The sequence below is a fragment of the Crinia signifera genome, chromosome 12 (genome assembly GCF_055691185.1).
Source record: "Crinia signifera chromosome 12, ASM5569118v1, whole genome shotgun sequence".
NCBI classification, from domain to species: Eukaryota; Metazoa; Chordata; class Amphibia; order Anura; family Myobatrachidae; genus Crinia; species Crinia signifera.
The window spans coordinates 71,332,746-71,354,485 of NC_139228.1; the positions used below are offsets into that span (position 1 = coordinate 71,332,746).

A 21,740-nucleotide genomic window follows, 5' to 3' on the forward strand; every position below is an offset into this window, starting at 1 on the left:
ACCTAATAATTAACCATCATGGTGGGTATACAATTAAAAATCGGGTCTGGGGGGCCATTTAACATTGGGTACAATGTAAAAATCGGGTCGGTCACGTCGCATCGCATGCCGATGCAACTGATTTTTACATTGTACAAGGAACGTCTAAAAAGCACGAAAATCGGGTCCCATCGCGTCTCGGGCGCCCAGATATTACTTAAGTACCGAAAAATCTTTGGTAAAGATGTGCGCTTGCCTTAAATCTTTTGTCCAGGACAGGCAAAAGATTTGAAGGCTAATTTATGCGCAGATCTTACGATCGCAGATCTTTCTAGTGTGTGGGCACCATTAGACAGGTAAAGGTGCAACAATGAACTAATAAAACTTAACATGATGTAAGGGTTAACCTCAATAGAAAGTAATGTGTTTAAAGGCCCCCATACACTAGGGCGACTTGTCCTTAGGACAAGTCGCCCCCGACTTCCCCCTGAGCTTCCCCGGCTGCTCCCCGGGGGAGCTTGATTAGATTGGCACTTGATGTGCCATTTTTTACATGTGATAAATCGTCTCGATTTATCACATGTAAAAAACCCGGGGAGCAGGGGGGGGGGCTACAGAGCAGGGCTGCTGGTGGGAGCAGGGGGGGCTGGGGACGCTGCGGGGGACACAGGCGGCATAGAGCCGGGAGCTGTCAGTGCTAGAAAAAAAAAGCCTATACAATGAATATATAATTGCATAAGTGTGTAATGTGGGTGAAGCATGATTTCCGAATAGATTTGTGAGGTGGGCGCAAAAACGCCAACTTGGTGCGTATGGTCAGCTTTGCGTCCGTTCGGACGCAGTTGGACCATGCAAAATCGTAGAGTTCCGACCGCACACGGACGTGTGGATGCAGTCCGAAGACACTCCCTCTTCTTCGAAAGTCCGTCCGAACGGATGCGGATGACATGTAGGCAAGCGTTCGGTCATTTCCGAACGAACGCGCATCCGTAAGAGTGAACTAGAATAAGGCCCTTAGTGAGGAGACCTGGAAAACATGCACTGTTACTAGCTCTAGAGGACTGGAGTTGAAGCAACATCCCATGTGATATAGAACTCCCATCCTAGTAAATTTCCCACTGAGAGTGACATGACAGCAGACACCTCTCAGCTCTGCTCATTGGGGATAATTCAGCCTCGTACGCTGGGCTGCGATTATGAGAGGACTGCCCATTCGCAAGTCCTCAGTGTGATTACAGCGAGCGATGGTCTGTGCACTAAAGATTTGCAGTGATTATGTCTGAATAAGGCCCATTGTCTTTCCCAGTAATACATTTTATTGCGCTCTCCTTGTAGACTTGTTGAGCCAGGCATGAGGATAAGCAGTTCCCAGGATAATGTGGGACAATCACAATAAATCTTCTTGGCTCTAAAGCTGTTTATATCCAGGGCACAAATACAGACAAGTAACTAAACCTGTCCACAAGATAACACTGAACAATAGCTCAGATCACGAAAGGCAATACTAGTTTCTGCTGATAACAATTACTTAAGAATATTCCACGTATTTAGCATATTCTATTCTCGTCTATTGAAATAGGATTTTTGAAAGATGCCCAAATCTTCGGTTTATAAATCCAACTGTCAATCCCCATTTTATAAAGGATGATATTCTGACGCTCCGCTCAGTAATCTGTATGGGATAAGAAATGGCTGGATATAAAACGGTCTTCTTTGAACTTGTCCGTTTTCCAGTAGTGGATGCTGCCATGCAATTAATTGAATACATAAACACTGATAATCTGCCATGCACAACTTTGGCTCCATCTTTGGGACTGATTCAGCTTGGATGGTATGCTGAGATAGTCGCAGCAGCTTAGCATATGCGATTCTCAAGCAATGCAAATGCCTGCTACCCCCAGCCTGCACGTGCAACTGCATCGAAGTGTCATCCAATATCAGTTTAGAAGAACATCGCAAACATCAGTTGTGGTGTCCCTCTGTGACTGCGGCCTGAGTAAGCCCAAGGTAGTAGTACCCTTTACACATTATACCCACACTAGTAGTGCCCTTTACACATTATGCCCACAGTATCAGTGCTCCCTACAATCATGCCCACAGTAGTAGTGCGCTGTACACATTACACCCACAGTAGTAGTGCTCTTTACACAATACGCCCACAGTAGTAGTGCTCATTACACATTACACCCACAGTAGTAGTGCTCCCTACACATGACACCCACAGTAGTAGTGCTAGTCATTACACCCACAGTAGTAGTGCTCATTGCACATTACACCCACAGTAGTAGTGCTCATTACACCCACAGTAGTAGTGCTCCTTACACATTACACCCACAGTAGTAGTGCTCCTTACACATTTCATCTACAGTAGTGCTCTTTACACATTTCACCCACAGTACTAGAGCTCTTTACACATTACACCCACAGTAGTAGTGCTCCTTACACATTACACCCACAGTAGTAGTGCTCCTTACACATTACACCCACAGTAGTAGTGCTCCTTACAAAATATACCCACGGCAGTAGTGCTCCTTACACATTATACCCACAGTAGTAGTGCTCCTTACACATTACACCCACAGTACTAAAGCTCTTTACACAATATGCCCACAGTACTAGAGCTCTTTACACAATATAACCACAGTAGTAGTGCTCCTTACACAATATGCCCACAGTAATAGTGCTCCTTACACATTACACCCACAGTAGTAGTGCTCCTTACACATTTCACCCACAGTACTAGAGCTCTTTACACAATATGCCCACAGTAGTAGTGCTCCTTACACATCACACCCACAGAAGTTTGAGGTACAAACCCCACCCAAATCTATCTCTCTCTGCACATTTCACATCTGCCCCCCCCCCCCCCTGCAGTGCACATGGTGTTGTCCATTAAAGAGAGAATTTGCATTTGCGTGTGAACCAGGATCATGGCCTATTATCACTTTTGAGTTGCAGAAAAAGAACAATGGGGATCACATGTTTACTGCTGCTTTCAGTTGAATGGGAAGACTCACTTGCCATCTTCTCCTTGGTAACCAGCAGTGCTGAAACACCTCCAGGTAACTTGTGACAGGCATCAGACACATCATATGTAAAAAACTGGAGCACCTGAACCAGACTGAGAAACGTGTTCCACAACCTATCCCTGGGATCTCGCAATCTACTGTATGTTCCTGCTTTACTGCTTGGGTTATTTACCTGTGCGCGCCCCTCTTACTAATACACCTGTCATTATGCTATACGGTTGTTGGGTCAACCACATATTCGGTTTACATGCATTGGGTCGATCACTGAAGGTCGACACGGGAAATAGGTTGACATGGCTAAACAAAGCATTAGGTCAACAATGTCTAGGTCCACAGTCAAAAAGTCGACATGAAGGGTTTTTTCAGGGTATTTTTAGCCGACATGTGCCGACAGGCAGTATTTCATGGCTTACCATCCATTAGGGCGTGGAGGGAGAATAGATTATTGTGCCTGAAGCATGGAGAGCGGACGCGGTACACTGTGACGGTGTCCATGTCGACATTCGGTACAAGAAAAGTAAAAAACTCATGTCGACCTGTTGACTGTCGACCTAGTCATTGTCGACTTTCCCATGTCAACTTTCTGTGGTCGACACAATGCATGTCGAACTAATATTGGTGGACCCTATGACCCACACCCATCATTACAGTAACGGTGGTGTTATATAGAGTGTGGCAAATGACGGAATACATATATTTTAAATTGCCTGAGGATTGTATTATAAAGATCATTCAAATCAAGTATTAACCCCATACTTACCAACTCTGAAGACTACTGTGTAGGGATGTATTTGCGTGCTTTCGCCTTGCGGCCAGAATAAGGGGCGTAGCCCTGCGGCTAATGGGCGTAGCCTTGTGGGAAGTGACACTGGTCACGAGCCATGCATCGTTTTCCCTCACTGTGATCCCAACTGCCCACCTCACCGCAGGACACTGCTGTCTGTGGCTGGGACAGCAAGAAAGTGCCCAAAAAATCAGGACAGCTGGGAGGTAAGATCAAACCTTCTAAAGAGGAAAATTGCCATTAGCAGCCAATCAAACTGTAGCTATCATTTATCTAGCATATTCTATACAATGCTTATTAGAATTTGATTGGTTGTTGTCGGCAACACCTCCACTTAGAAACCAATGAACATGTCTATAGAGCCCAGAGGACACTTACATTTCTACAGGGGAGAAACGCGTCAGAGGCTTCTCTGTCCAAGTCCTGACCCCACTGACCGCTTCCACAGAAGAGGATCTCCCCCCCTGCAGCTGCTTATTGATACTGGCACTTTACCAGACTGACGAATATTCCATTCCTGCCATTATGCTGCCAAACACCGCACTGCTGCAGAGTTGGTCCCTGGGATACAGGTGGGACACCTACCACTGGTGTCCCGCTCTGCCAACCGGCTACTTGATGCGCACCTGGCGCATGCACATGTGCACAAATGCTCATGCGCATTTCGAAGACATTGCACTCGCATGCGAGCGTACGGACCTGAATAAGGTCCAATATTCTATCATCCTTGGACTCATATTACTTTTAATCATACTTTGGGTCTCTGGACTTCTGTCAGTGCACTCAATATTTTATATATATATATTTTTTTTTGGGGGGTACTTGTTTCCTTAGACGGCGCCAGCGATTTTATTTGCATCCATCGGGACCCAAAAATCGGGTCGATCGCAACGCATGCAACCAAATCGCATGCGATGCGATCAACGCGATTTTTACATTGGAATCAATGTAAAATGGTCCCTGAGACCCGACTTTACATTGGGCCCAATGTAAAATGCCCCCCAGACCCCAATATTCATTGTATACCCACCCTCATGGGTGAAATGCCCCCCCAATGTTAACGCCACCCCACGATCAACGCCAACCCGAAGCATGCGAGCGCAGTGAGCCCGCGAGGGGCGGCGGTATGCGTCCTCCGACCTTTTCAAACCCCACTATCCACGTCGGTGTGGAGTTGATTTTATATAAGCCTGAAGCGTGGCGAGCACAGCGAGCCCCGCGAGGGGACGCGCATTACTTCACAGGTATTACGCGTCCCCTCGCGGGGCACACTGCGCTCGCCACACTATATAAAATCAACTCCATGCCGACGTGGATAGTGGGGATATGAAAAGGTCGGAGGACGCGTACCGCTGCCCCTCGCAGGCTCGCTACGCTTTCGGGTTGGCGTTAATCGTGGGTTGCCGTTAACAATGGGGGGGCATTTAACATACACATTACCCATTACGGTGCCTATACAATCAAAAATCGGAGCCATTGGACCATTTAACATTGTTCCCTATGTAAAATCGCGTTGATTGCGTCGGTCGCATCGTATGCCATTATAATGGCATGCGATGGACACGATCAACGCGATTTTCTCATTGCCGGCAATAAAGGCTAAAAATAGCCAAATATTGCATCGGTCGCGTCAAAAGCATACCTTAAGTTAAGGTATGCGATGACCCACGACGGGCGCCATGCTAGGAAACAAGTACCTTTTTTTTTTATTGTTATATACACATTGCTACCTTGTTTCCTCGATAATAAGACAATCCCCCGAAAATAAGACCTCCCCCAGATTTTGGACATATGTCCAAAATAAGACCTCCCCCGAAAATAAGGCAGATTCAAATTTCAATCCTGTGCATTGCAAAACAATAAATACAAGACCCCGCTAACCTCCGCTAACCTCCAGGTGATCTTCAATCACCTCTGAGGTATTTAGAGACCTCCGGCTTCTACAGATGCCGCTTTGCTCCTGGTCCCAGGGATGCATTGCGGGAGCCGCGTGACGTCGCCGCGCACATCACGCGGCTGCAGCAGAGCGGCTGTAGCAGAGCAAGGAGCGCTGGCGTTGATGAGACAGAGAGGAGGAGAGGTGTGTAAAGGAGGCTACTGTACGTTCCCTCTCTTTAACTGGGGACATGTTTACAAGGAGCACTGGGGGCATGTTTACAAGGAGCACTGGGGGCATGTTTACAAGGGGCACTGGGGCATGTTTACAAGGGGCACTGGGGCATGTTAACAAGGAGCACTGGGGGCATGTTTAAAAGGAGGACAGGGGCATGTTTACCATATCAAGGGGGTTTGGGGAATGTCAAAGATGGCACCTGTTTTTTGACATTTGCTGCCAATGTGTACCATATTAAAATAAGACCTCCCCTGAAAATAAGGCCTATGGTGTTTTTTGTTGGTTGAAAAAAAAAATAAGACAGTGTCTTATTATCGGGGAAACACGGTACATATATGACTTTTTTTTTTATATGCGTATATTATTGTCTAATATTTATTAATTTGAATTCGTATTAGAATAAAAATCAATCAAAATAAGCGCTCCTGGTTAGTCGTGTGACTTTATGAGAAGTGTTTGCTTCATTACGCTTAGTATTCAAGTTCAATACTGATTGCAGTGTTCATGAACAATAAAGCTTTGTATATTATAATGAAGGATTCTGGGAATGCTTAATAAGAATGGTATTCGGAAGATAGATTCTACCGTGTCTCGGTAGACAGTCAATATGTGTCCGACGTGCATTGGGACCCCAGGTATAAAAGTTTGACAGGTTTGACACACATGGTCAACATGTTTTTTGGGGTTTCACATGTTTTACCAACATTTGCTTGATTTACTATCTACGTGGACTACAATGGGGAATAGTAACTTGTGACAAACACAAAGGTAGTGTAACAAGCCTTGCACAAAGTAAACCAGCGAAGGTACAATTTGGAATGATAGAATTCACATAACATGGAATATACAAGATTTGGCAGAAAAAAAAACCCACAACCCGTTGATATCTCGTATCAAGTCATATTTGTATAATTTAACTCCGTCCCTTTACCTCAGACCCACAAATCACAGAATTTTGCAGACTGGTAGGCAGGGCTTAATTAATGCCACATGCTTCTCCCAGAGAGGAACTTTCTAAACAAAGATAAATATGATACAATATAGTAATTGAGGGCACCAAGCCTGAGATTTTTTTTTTTTTAAAGTTACCTACCAATTTAATTTCCCACAATAATACATACACATAACAATTACACATAGTATAAAAAAAAAAGTTACAAAAATGTAATTGTACAATTGGGATTCGGCTGTAGCTAAGAGACAAACAGGCCGTAAAAGTACTGCATTTAATACTTAACTCCTGTATTATATATATGCTTGCCTACCCTCCCGGAAAGCTGACGATTTTTAGGGGTGTAGTGCCACAAGTGTAGGAAGCTCTCCCGCATCCTGTTCTAGTGAACTGGCCAGGATTGTATGTTACTCACCGTCAATAGCGGGAGCTGTGGGAAGGGGCGGAGCTAAATGACTGGAATGTACCATTTAGCTCCACCCCTCACTGCTGATCTATAAATTGCAGGTGTTTCCATATGTTGGGGGTGGGGCCTAATCACAAAAACCTGATCAGCTGCTACAGCTACCTCTGTTCCTGGGAATTGTGTATTCTGAGACCTTATACGGTACAGATAGTTACCATGTACTTAATCACATCACATCCGAGGATACCTTGAAGCTCATTTCACTATCATCGATCATCATCACTGAACATATTAGAACTAGACAAGTAGGCTTCCATTACGGTTGGGCCTAGGGGCGCCCTCACCCCTAATTCCGTCCCTCATAGGGAGCATACCTCATGAGAGATCATTCTAAATTGGGCTGTTTACTCCAACAGTTAAGCGGTTAAATGAGACAATAATTGGATGCTCAATAAAATGCGCGGTGACCGTTATTGTATTGTCCCGATCTCTCGTGTAACAGTGTGTTGCCATGGCATTCTCTAAAGGAAAATGCAGAGCCGTCGAAAGCGAACCTTGTAATTTTGGAAACAGTAGGCGGAATCTGAATCCCTGATTCACTTGTTCGAAGGAAAATTTCACACTTTGCATTTGAAAATAATGAAGTGTGCGACGATTAAAACACCTTCAAATTGTAATACGGAGAACAGGTGGTGAAATTATGGCCCTGCGACAGTAAAACACAAATTATTTTAATCATAGCATATGCTAGAAGTGTGATATCTTAGTAAACTGATATTGGGGATGGGGGACGCTGAATAGCTGTAATATACAAGACCGTATCATGTACAAGGGTACAAGTAACACATATGTCACCACAAATAACCAGATAACCACCCAAATGCTTGATGACAGCTTCAACAGCCATAATGTCTGTGGCTGCATCGTGTCCACGGCCGGTACAAGGCATGCCAGAACCCCAGGCAAAGCTTCAGCTTATTTCTCTCAAAACCACCTACCCACCCAATACCGACTTTCCAGATCCTCAGATAAAAGTGCGGAAATGGCGTCTTAAAAGTTCAACACCTGTCGGTTATGATTACGTTTATGATAGTCAGACTCGGGGTTGCCCCCCAGATTCTGGAGACCCTAGACAGCTGCCAAAATCCACATATGGGCAGAGCCGGCCCTGGTAATGTGTGCAGTTGTGTGTGTGTGTGTGTGTTTGGTGGGGTGGGGGGTTTTGGGGAGAAGGGGGGGTTGATATAGTGAGTACACATTAGCCGACATGTACGATAACATCATTGACAATATCTTGCACATCGTTAATGATTATGGCATAATGTGTACGAACCTTTAGGGACAGGATTTGCTTCTGTTTGTCCACATATTTTATAATGGGAAGCCACAATCATTGATTTTGCCTAATACGTTGACCATAAATAATTGTAATTGGTCTTGGACCACCAACAAAGGGCATTCCATTCATGTATCCCAAGGAACCCCAGTGTGCCACGGAACCCAGGGCCCGAAACGAAAATGTTTTACTACAATGTCCCTTTAATGCTGTTTTACCTGCAGTCCTGTATGAGATTAGCAGAATATGTTTATTTAATGACGGACGCTGGCAGGTGATCACAGTATAAATCACTTGTGTCTGACATTAATGGAATGTCGGCATGTGAAGTTATAGGTAAGTGCCGTATTGTATGACACCGCCGTGCGCCCTTTGTACAAGGCAGCGACTGCGGACTAGACAATGTAATGAATGAGTTCTTCAATTGCCACTAAGTCAAAATGTGACATTGGGCAGACACTGAGTCTGTGCTCCGCCAAGACACAAGTCTGCTCCATCTGCGTTGCAGAACACACTGGTACATTGCCCGCACTGAACGTCTGCGTCTGGAGTTATTCGTTATCATAACTTCCAGCATGGAAAGACCATTTCTGATCTCTAAAGCCCCATATAGTCTAAGCGATGTTTTATACGATATCACTCGATATTTTATACGATATCACTTATTTAGGCCCTTCTGAGCGATATTGTTTGTAATATCGTCTAGTGTGTATGCTCAACATCATTAACGATGTGCACTCCAAAGGGTCATCAATGATGTCCTCGGTCATCTGTACAATTACTGTATGTAATTGCATGTACAAACCCGGGACAGGACGACGTCACTGAAACCCATTCTTTCCCCTCACATTCCTGTCACCTGACAGACTTATTAATACCTCTTTCGGGTAATTGCCGAGGTGGACCCGGGTCACTGTGCCATGTGAAAGGGCCATTTGAAAAACACCGGGTCCAGCAACCCAGCAATCCAACCCATTTAAAAAGAAGGGTTCTATCCGGGTCGGACCCGGGTTGCTGGGTTGCGGGTAACCCAGGTCAAGCGACCTGGGTCCTATTGACTTCGTTAGAGGTGGCAGCAGCGTCACCTTAACACTGCCTTCTCACCCACCCCTACAGGGCACGCCTCCGCCTTGCCCCGCCTCTCACATGACGCCAGCGACACAGCAATGAGCCGGGTCGCTGTGAGCCCCCAGGTAGTACAAATGCCGGGACTGACCTGTGTCCAAATCCCGGCATTTGTGATGTGAAAGCAGCATTATTATTGTGCCGGTGCAGGGAAGGGGGGGGGGGGGCCCTCTCGTGCTCACCCGCCCCCCCCAGGCGGCGGGAGGTATCAGGCAGGAGGCCACGCTCAAAGTCGATAGTGAATGTCGACCTTTTGTTTTTTGACCAATAGTGGTTGACCTTATGACTGTTAATCTAGACACAGTGAAGTAGATTGTAGTTCTATTGAAGATTGGGACGTTGCCCGTAGCAACCAATCAGATTCTACCTATTACAGGGTCGCCTACCCTCCTGGAATAGCCGGGAGGCTCCTGAAAATCGGGTCCCCCTCCCAGCCCCACGGAAAGGTTGGCAAACCTACCAGACACCGCTGGAAGCCCCCGATTCTCCCTGGCCGCATTGGTAAACTACCACGATTTGCAGCTTTTCAGGGGAGGAGCTATAGATGCAAATTGCATCCTTGCAGGATTTGCCGTACTGGGCGACTTAATGACATCTACATCCGTGTCCTCCCCCCCCCCCCCCCCTCCCCCCCGAAGTGCTGCTCCTGGAGAGGAGACTTTCACAGTAGGCAACCCTGATCTATTATCATCTAGAGGGTGCTAACAAAAAAGTAGAATCTGATTGGTTGCGATGGGCAATATCCCAAATTCAGTAGAACCCCCATCTTCGAACATTTACCCCCATGCGGAGGTGGTGATATAAGTAAGGAGTCCTGTAATGCGTGGTTTGGGGGGACCCTTTTGCAGTATTCCTACTGTTGTGTCCGGAGTGACTAGCATCCGCATGCGGCCATGTAAACACGGCTTTCTTCTCTCCACTCCTTATTCTTTTGTTCTACAGTGGAAGGGAGGAGAAGCGGATACTTACATAAGGAAAACCGATCTCTATGGAGCAACAGCCAAGAACATAACAGAGAACAGACAGGAATAAAAGCAGCAGCCTGCACAAAGGAGTAGGGACAATACTGTGTTTTATAGCGCACTCGCTGCCACCAGAGTGTAAGGAAGAAGCCGGTTACATGTAACGTCCTATTCAAAATAAGTCACTCCCAGCGTTATTTCTGGCACACCTGCGTTTTCCCGGACACCTCCAGAGTTATTTCTGGCACACCTGCGTTTTCCTGGACACTCCCAGCGTTATTTCTGGCACACCTGCGTTTTCCTGGACACCCAGCGTTATTTCTGGCACGCCTGCGTTTTCCTGGACACTCCCAGCGTTATTTCTGGCACACCTGCGTTTTCCTGGACACCCAGAGTTATTTCTGGCACACCTGCGTTTTCCTGGACACCCAGAGTTATTTCTGGCACACCTGCCGTTTTCCCGGACACTCCCAGCGTTATTCATGGCACGCCTGCGTTTTCCCGGACACTCCCAGCGTTATTTCTGGCACACCTGCGTTTTCCCGGACACTCCCAGCGTTATTCATGGCACGCCTGCGTTTTCCAGGATACTCCCAGCGTTATTTACGGCACACCTGCGTTTTCCTGGACATCCAGCGTTATTTCTGGCATGCCTGCGTTTTCCTGGACACACCCAGCATTATTTCTGGCACACCTGCATTTTCCGGACACTCCCAGCGATTTCTGGCACACCTGCATTTTTCTGGACACTCCCAGTGCTATTTATGGCACACCTGCATTTTCCCGGACACTCCCAGCGTTATTTCTGGCACACCTGTGTTTTCCCGGACACTCCCAGCGTTATTTCTGGCACACCTGCCGTTTTCCCGGACACTCCCAGCGTTATTACTGGCACACCTGCGTTTTCTCGGACACTCCCTGCGTTATTTCTGGCACGCCTGCGTTTTCCAGGACACACCCAGCGTTATTTTTGGCACGCCTGCATTTTCCCGGACAATCCCAGCGTTATTTCTAGCACACCTGCTTTTTCCTGGACACTCCCAGCGTTATTTCTGGCACACCTGCGTTTTCTTGGACACCCAGCGTTATTTCTGGCACGCCTGCGTTTTCTCTGACACTCCCAGCGTTATTTCTGGCACGCCTGCGTTTTCCAGGACACACCCAGCGTTATTTCTGGCACGCCTGCATTTTCTCGGACACTCCCTGCGTTATTTCTGGCACGCCTGCGTTTTCTCGGACACACCCAGCATTATTTCTGGCACATCTGCGTTTTCCTGGACACTCTCAGCGTTATTTCTGGCACGCCTGCGTTTTCTCGGACACTCCCAGCGTTATTTCTGGCACGCCTGCGTTTTCCAGGACACACCCAGCGTTATTTCTGGCACGCCTGCATTTTCTCGGACACTCCCTGCGCTATTTCTGGCACGCCTGCGTTTTCTCGGACACACCCAGCATTTTTTCTGGCACATCTGCGTTTTCCTGGACACTCCCAGCATTATTTCTGGCACATCTGCGTTTTACTTGAGACTCCCAGCATTATTTCTGGCACACCTGCGTTTTCCTGGACACTCCCAGCATTATTTCTGGCACATCTGCGTTTTCCTAGAGACTCCCAGCGTTATTTCTGGCACGCCTGCATTTTCCTGGACACTCCCAGCGTTTCTTTCTGGCACACCTGCATTTTCCTGGACACTCTCAGCGTTATTTCTGGCACACCTGCGTTTTCCTGGACACTCCCAGCATTATTTCTGGCACACCTGTGTTTTCCTGGACACTCCCAGCATTATTTCTGGCACGCCTGCGTTTTCCTGGACACTCCCAGCGTTTTTTCAGGCACACCTGCATTTTCCTGGACACTCCCAGCGTTATTTCTGGCACACCTGCGTTTTCCTGGACACTCCCAGCGTTATTTCTGGCACACCTGCGTTTTCCTGGACACTTCCAGCGTTATTTCTGGCACACCTGCGTTTTCCAGGACACACCCAGCGTTATTTTTGGCACGCCTGCATTTTCCCGGACACTCCCTGCGTTATTTCTGGCACGCCTGCGTTTTCTCGGACACACCCAGCATTTTTTCTGGCACATCTGCGTTTTCCTGGACACTCCCAGCATTATTTCTGGCACATCTGCGTTTTACTTGAGACTCCCAGCATTATTTCTGGCACACCTGCGTTTTCCTGGACACTCCCAGCATTATTTCTGGCACATCTGCGTTTTCCTAGAGACTCCCAGCGTTATTTCTGGCACGCCTGCATTTTCCTGGACACTCCCAGCGTTTCTTTCTGGCACACCTGCATTTTCCTGGACACTCTCAGCGTTATTTCTGGCACACCTGCGTTTTCCTGGACACTCCCAGCATTATTTCTGGCACACCTGTGTTTTCCTGGACACTCCCAGCATTATTTCTGGCACGCCTGCGTTTTCCTGGACACTCCCAGCGTTTTTTCAGGCACACCTGCATTTTCCTGGACACTCCCAGCATTATTTCTGGCACATCTGCCGTTTTCCTAGAGACTCCCAGCGTTATTTCTGGCACGCCTGCATTTTCCTGGACACTCCCAGCGTTTCTTTCTGGCACACCTGCATTTTCCTGGACACTCTCAGCGTTATTTCTGGCACACCTGCGTTTTCCTGGACACTCCCAGCATTATTTCTGGCACACCTGTGTTTTCCTGGACACTCCCAGCATTATTTCTGGCACGCCTGCGTTTTCCTGGACACTCCCAGCGTTTTTTCAGGCACACCTGCATTTTCCTGGACACTCCCAGCGTTATTTCTGGCACACCTGCGTTTTCCTGGACACTCCCAGCGTTATTTCTGGCACACCTGCGTTTTCCCGGATACTCCCAGCGTTATTTCTGGCACACCTGCGTTTTCCCGGACACTCCCAGCGTTATTTCTGGAACACCTGCGTTTTCCCGGAAACTCCCAGCGTTATTTCTGGCACACCTGTGTTTTCCTGGACACTCCCAGCATTATTTCTGGCACACCGGCGTTTTCCCGGACACTCCCAGCGTTATTTCTGGCACACCTGCATTTTCCCGGACACTCCCAGCATTATTTCTGGAACACCTGTGTTTTCCCGGACACTCCCAGCATTATTTTTGGAACACCTGTGTTTTCCCGGACACTCCCAGCATTATTTCTGGAACACCTGTGTTTTCCTGGACACTCCCAGCGTTATTTCTGGAATACCTGTGTTTTCCCGGACACTCCCAGCATTATTTCTGGAACACCTGTGTTTTCCCGGACACTCCCAGCATTATTTCTGGCACACCTGCGTTTTCCCGGACACTCCCAGCATTGTTTCTGGAACACCTGTGTTTTCCTGGACACTCCCAGCATTATTTCTGGCACGCCTGCGTTTTCCTGGACACTCCCAGCGTTTTTTCAGGCACACCTGCATTTTCCTGGACACTCCCAGCGTTATTTCTGGCACACCTGCGTTTTCCTGGACACTCCCAGCGTTATTTCTGGCACACCTGCGTTTTCCCGGATACTCCCAGCGTTATTTCTGGCACACCTGCGTTTTCCCGGACACTCCCAGCGTTATTTCTGGAACACCTGCGTTTTCCCGGAAACTCCCAGCGTTATTTCTGGCACACCTGCGTTTTCCTGGACACTCCCAGCATTATTTCTGGCACACCGGCGTTTTCCCGGACACTCCCAGCGTTATTTCTGGCACACCTGCATTTTCCCGGACACTCCCAGCATTATTTCTGGAACACCTGTGTTTTCCCGGACACTCCCAGCATTATTTTTGGAACACCTGTGTTTTCCCGGACACTCCCAGCATTATTTCTGGAACACCTGTGTTTTCCTGGACACTCCCAGCATTATTTCTGGAACACCTGTGTTTTCCTGGACACTCCCAGCGTTATTTCTGGAATACCTGTGTTTTCCCGGACACTCCCAGCATTATTTCTGGAACACCTGTGTTTTCCCGGACACTCCCAGCATTATTTCTGGCACACCTGCGTTTTCCCGGACACTCCCAGCATTGTTTCTGGAACACCTGTGTTTTCCTGGACACTCCCAGCATTATTTCTGGCACGCCTGCGTTTTCCTGGACACTCCCAGCGTTTTTTCAGGCACACCTGCATTTTCCTGGACACTCCCAGCGTTATTTCTGGCACACCTGCGTTTTCCTGGACACTCCCAGCGTTATTTCTGGCACACCTGCGTTTTCCCGGATACTCCCAGCGTTATTTCTGGCACACCTGCGTTTTCCCGGACACTCCCAGCGTTATTTCTGGAACACCTGCGTTTTCCCGGAAACTCCCAGCGTTATTTCTGGCACACCTGTGTTTTCCTGGACACTCCCAGCATTATTTCTGGCACACCGGCGTTTTCCCGGACACTCCCAGCGTTATTTCTGGCACACCTGCATTTTCCCGGACACTCCCAGCATTATTTCTGGAACACCTGTGTTTTCCCGGACACTCCCAGCATTATTTTTGGAACACCTGTGTTTTCCCGGACACTCCCAGCATTATTTCTGGAACACCTGTGTTTTCCTGGACACTCCCAGCATTATTTCTGGAACACCTGTGTTTTCCTGGACACTCCCAGTGTTATTTCTGGAATACCTGTGTTTTCCCGGACACTCCCAGCATTATTTCTGGAACACCTGTGTTTTCCCGGACACTCCCAGCATTATTTCTGGCACACCTGCGTTTTCCCGGACACTCCCAGCATTGTTTCTGGAACACCTGTGTTTTCCTGGACACTCCCAGCATTATTTCTGGAACACCTGTGTTTTCCTGGACACTCCCAGCATTATTTCTGGAACACCTGTGTTTTCCTGGACACTCCCAGCGTTATTTCTGGAATACCTGTGTTTTCCCGGACACTCCCAGCATTATTTCTGGAACACCTGTGTTTTCCCGGACACTCCCAGCATTATTTCTGGCACACCTGCGTTTTCCCGGACACTCCCAGCATTGTTTCTGGAACACCTGTGTTTTCCTGGACACTCCCAGCATTATTTCTGGCACACCTCTCTGTCTTAGCACTGCCACTAAGGGGGAAATTTACTAAAGGAAATTTGTAAAAAATAGGTGTATTTGTATCCAGAAATACACTTATTTTTGACATTTACTATACCGAAAATACGGCAATTCGTATTCGTATTGATGTGCTATCAATACGAATACGAATTGCCGTATTTTCGGGATAGTAAATGTCAAAAATAAGTGTATTTCTGGATACAAATACACCTATTTTTTACAAATTTCCTTTAGTAAATTTCCCCCTAAACGTCTGGTTTCCACCCCCAGGCTCCTACTTCCATTGCAGCACAGCTTCGCGCATGGGTAGCACAGGCTGCACTCGTGCGCAGTTGATAAATAAGGTGCGATCAGGTCTAAATTACCCCAGTCTGTCATCTATGTTAAGCCCCATACACACTAGAAGTTATTTACGCACAAGATAGTCAACGATTTCCAGGGAGAACAATACAGTACATTCACAGTGAACGATATTGCTAACCAGGTCCTTCTTCATTTTTAATGAATGAGGGAGGGGCCATTAACATTGCATCTAGGGGCCCATATATCATATAATATTTGTAGCTAATTCCCCGAAAACGGGTTAGTCGCAAATATTAAATGTCACCAGAATGTATGTACGAGGGACCGCAGCAGGAATCTCTGATCCCTGAAGCAATCCCTCCTGCACCGCTCCCGGCCGCATCCTCCATAGGTTACCATGGGGGATGCGAAGCTGGCGATGTAACAATATCGGGCAGAATCGCAGTGAGTCCTGGGGCTATCACATGGGCTACAGACCACAGCCGAGGTCAGCGCTACCTGTACATGTGCAGACCACGGGCACCCAGTGAAGCCGAGTGCAGAGGCGCGTTTGCAGGTTGATACATTCAGCCGAATGGGTCGCATACTGCAATGTGTTCCTGGGCGGTAAATGCTGTCCAGATTGAATTGAATAAGCTATTAAATAATAAATGGGCCCCCTAGTGTGTATGGGGCTTTACTCTCAGACACTATGGACCTTATTCTGGTCCCCACGCAATTCTGAGAATTGCGTGTGGATTAAATGCCGCCCGCCGCTTGCACAGCCCACCTCGTTTGGCAAGTTCCACGCACGGCTACTAATGGATGTTTTCATAAACATCCATTTGTAGCCTTGGTTGTGGGGGCCGCCGCTCACACCCAGCGTATGCACATGTGCAAAAATGCGCATAAGGAAAACATCGGACGGGGGAGCGTGTAAACCAGAAGAAGGCCCAATGATTCTGTGTATTTTAATGGACATCACAGATTTGATTTATATGGCACCATAAGGGATCCGAGGCATCCAATTACAGAGTACATAACCGAGTAAGCAAAACAGGAGACAGTGACTGACAGATGAATACAATATAATACAAGTACAAGAGACATAACCATAACTGCATCAGCCGCGGGCACTGAGGTAAGTATCAGGGTGGCAGAAAACCGTGGGGGATTTGGCATACCCCTAACATTGCCGGGCAGGCAGGAGGGAAGCTTCGCACACCAGTGGCACACGTCCGAAATTTTGGGGGTGTGGTCACGCCCCCTTGCCGCAAGGCCATGCCCCCCTTTTCGCCGCTGTGGGGGGCATGCTTAGCGGCTCTGGTAGCTGCTGGCTATGTCCCCAGACCATGGGGCTGCACGAATAGACGCTGTGCACAATAGACAGGGGGGACTCCCAATTGCACCCCTCCCCCCACCACGGGACACTGCCGGCTGCAGGAGGGATGCGGGAACATCCCAAAAAAATGGGGGACAGTGGATTTGGTGCCATCAAAGGTGGAGTAAGGAAAACGGCCCTGGTAGTGTGAGCTTACATTCCAAATGATCATTTCCTTAGAAAATATTGTTACGTTTAGGCCAGGAATGTCCAAACTGTGGCCCTCCAGCTGTTGTGAAACTACACATCCCAGCATGCCTTGCCATAGTTTTAGCATTCCCTACTAGCAAAACTGTGGCAATGCATGATGGGACTTGTAGATTCACAACAGCTGGAGGGACGTAGTTTGGACATGCCTGGTTTAGGCAGATTCAAACCAGCGTCCTTTCTAACCATCGCTAGAGAAGCCTTGGGAACATAGTCTCCTTACCCAACCATTGCATCGCTGTGCCTGGCTGATCAGCAGCTGCCATTGCTACATAACCTTGGCAGGCTCACAAATTGGCTGTTTGTCTAAATTAGATTCCTACTAACTGGCTCTCATTCAGGAAGGATACAAAGAAATATGAAACTTCAATTAACCAAGCTGATCTTGGTAAATAAGGTTACTATGAATACAAAGCTGTCACGGGTATACAGCTGTATATGAGCTTTTTACTTTCAAACAAAAGCAGATTAGCTGATAACACAACAGAACGAAACAGGCCGGGAGATTAGGAAGAGTCCATACAGGACTGTTGTGCTTCTCGCTTTAGTAAATGCTGACAGGTCCCCTAGAGGAACGGAAATCTCATGCAAATACTTATCCAAACATAAATACCTCAAATTTCTGTTTGTTTTATATATTAATATAGATGCATGTAAGAACTGCTGATACATCTAGAGGGCCCGGTACAGGGAGGGGGCATGTCCAACTCAGGGCAGGGCCAGCGCCACCACTAGGCAGCTTTAGGCATATGTCTGGGGCGCCGGCCACTGGAGGGCGGCAGGAGGGAGCAGGATGGAGGTGAGTAACTCTCCCCCCCCCCCATTCCTTGTGGAGCGAGTCGGCGCATCACCCAGCCAAACCCCCTCCCCCACCCCCACACCTTCTTAGTAGCGACGCGGCGACCCGTGTCGCATCACCCGGCAAAACTCAAACCCCCCTCCCCCCATGGAGCGGCGTGGAGGTCGCGTTAACAATACCCCGCTCCTCCCCCGTTGGAGCAACCCTGCGCATCACCCCCCCCACGTGGAACGACGAATAAACCCGCACCACAACACATTCCCCCCCCCTAATGGATCGGGTGCCTTCCACTGGCCCTGACTCAGGGAGCTGTGGCCAGGACCCATTCTTACTAAAATGTAAAAAATATACCATGCGCACGTTACACATGGTTGGCGGGCATGATTAAAGGTTCCAGGTGCCCTAGGCTAATAAACATGTACCTCCCCTTGTAATGCTGCTAAACACATGTGTATGGGCGCTCAGGGACTCGCCAGTCATACTGCCCTTGTGCAATGTAACGAAGGTTATACAACAGGCATGTAGGATCTAATGCTTGTGGCGTGTGAATACAATAGCTTCCTCTTGCATTAAACAGCTCATCTCATTTGCAAAATGGAGTAGACACACAATCAGCTTCTGCTGATTAAAATGATATGCGGCATGTCTATATTTTATGTGTGGCTGCTGCTGCTGTATCTGCATTTAAAATGCCTATCTTACACTGTTTTCCAGGGAAAACACTGTAACATTCAGTTTCTTATGCAGATGCAGCGGCACTCACTCACTGAACAAAGACATGTCTCATATCATTTTAATCAGCAGAAGCTGTTTAGGCATCCTGTTTAATTAATTTTGCAGATACAACATTATATAACCAGAAGTCACAAAATAAGCCTGGTGCTACTGTGTCACACATTATGTACAGTGTCTGTCCGGAAAGTAATGAGACTGATTGTTTTCACGTCACACCAAACAGGAATGGGTGGAGGGGTGTCTCAGCTACACATTCCCATCGGTGGCAGTTGCCTGTGAGCCTTTACAGTGTATGAATCGAGCATTCGTCGAGGTTCGAGCGATGATAAGCGATCAAATTTTGTGTTAAACTAGGGAAATCGGTTTCTGAGACGACTGAAATGCTTCAAAAGGTCTTTGGGGAGGGATTATTTTTCAAGGCACAAGTTTACCGCTGGTTCAATTACTTTGAGGAGGGCAGAGAAGATGTTAGAGATGAACTACGCTCTTGATGGTCTTCAACAAGCTGAAATTAACAAAATGTACATGATGTTTTGGGGTCACGGAAGTCGAGCTTGCTCGACCGTCGTGACCCTGTCCCGTTCTCGGTCAGCTTGACCGAGAATTTGCAGGCAGGATTCGATGTCCCGCCTGCAGAGGGCGTGTTGCGGCCAGGAAGAGGCGAGCTGCGGCCGAGATCTCGTCATTTCCCGGCTGTTCTCAGCAGAACAAGACAGACTGCTTGTGAAGTCAGGCTCGTTCTGACGACCTACCCTGTTCAATGCTGTCGAGGAAGACAACCTTGAATAAGGCCTGGGGCCATCTCCCCCATCGGGAGAGACTCGCCAGTGATTGGATACCCCTTAGAATGATATCAGAAAGGTTTTGACTTCCAAAAACGACTGTCAGATAGTGACAAACGAATTACCATGCGGCAGGTGTCCGATTGCTATCCATGGTTTTGACTCATAATCAAGCTTGTGGCAATTTCCTGCAAAAATTTGGAGCGTGTGCAAATTGGATTATTTAATACGATCTGTACACACCATCGTCGCCTCGCCCCATGAAGGGCCAAATGAGCCAATCAAAGACCAAATCCATGCCCATTGTGTTTTACGGCTTGAAGGGTGTGGTCCACAAGGAATTTCTACCTACCGGACAAACTGTCAACAATAAATTTTACACGGAAGTGCCCAGTTCCTTGAGAAACAGGGTCCTCCGTGTCCACAAGGAGATTGCCACTACCTGGGCCCTCCACCACAAAAATCTGCCAAGTCACACATCGCTGCAAGTGAGAGATTCTGGCCAAGCGAAACGTGACAACGCTTCCTCAAATACCCTACAGTCCGGATCTGGCCTGGCTGACGTTTTTTTGTTTCCCTGGTTGAAATGCGGACTAATAGGACAACGTTTTCACACCGTAGACAAAGTAGAAGCGTCCGCGAAAGGGCACTCAAGAATGTTCCGGTTAATGCCTTCCAGGAGACATACTAAGCTTGGCAGACATGCTGGCAAAGGTGTTTTGATGCTCAAGGGTCATACCTTGAAGATTAGTAACCCTATGTATCTAAAAGTTTAATAAAAAAAAATTTTTATGGGCTGATTCTGGTTAGCTCAGCTTACCGAGCTCCAGAAATGCCGCCCTGCCGAATACCACCACCACCCCAAAGCCACCCCCCCTGCAATTTAACCTCACAGCCATGCGATGCCGCCTATGCAGGAGAAATCAATCGATGGTCACCGAACATCGAATGATTTCTGCTTCCTTCTGTCTGAATGACTTTTATTTGCATATGTCGAAGACGGAGCGAACGGCTGAAGTCTTGTGAATCGGCCAACCCGTGGGAATGTCCCGCACATCAAATGCTTGGCGTTCCCATGGGCCATCCCAATCCACGCCGCCGACCCTCCCTCCAAGCTGCAAACGGCCCGAGTGTGTAACTCGCCGCGCCCCATTTGCTGTCAGGCTTTGCACATGCGCAGAAATATGCATGCGCAAACCCTGACCATCGGGGCAGGGACCAAATTCGGATCACTGTGTGTGATCCAGAATCTGGCCCCTTAGTCATTACTTTCCGGACAGACCCTGTATAACGTGACTCGATTCACACCGATGATGGGGTTATGTGGACACATCTGTAGTTTTGAATCATGAGTCAGCAAAAGGAAGAATAATATTGAGTCAGCTTCATGTGATACATCGCTGTCAAACTGATATGTTGCCTTGTTCTAGTGGTTTCCTTATTCGCGTATCCAGTGTGTGTTTATTTTAAGACAATATAAGAATTCAGTAAAAGATTTAAAGGAGCGCCAGTTTTTAATTTAATTTCCTCTAGGCGCCATCAACCCTAGTTACCATACTGCCTGTCATCTGATAACAACAGGAGGTGGCCATTGTGTATACTGTACTACACCAATATTCGCATGACGATTCATTGGGAACCAATGTTATGGATAAATCAGGAGTGTTGCTATGGGCAACCAATCAGATTCTATTGGTTATCTTCTAGGAGGGGCTAAATAAATAAGTAGAATCTGATTGGTTTGCAACATCCCATCTTCTACAGAACTCCCATCTTGGTAAATAAACCCCATTGGCTAAGACCTTTACCCAGACCTAATATCTAGACCAGTGGTCAGGGAACAAGGGAAATGGTGTAAA

General features: G+C 47.6%; 1 protein-coding gene across 5 annotated transcripts in view; it reads right to left on the bottom strand.

Moving 5' to 3' along the window:
• The window catches only part of PPP4R4 (protein phosphatase 4 regulatory subunit 4), a 116,684-nt gene that overhangs the window by 60,451 nt on the left and 34,493 nt on the right, over positions 1-21,740 (bottom strand). The window lies entirely within an intron of this gene.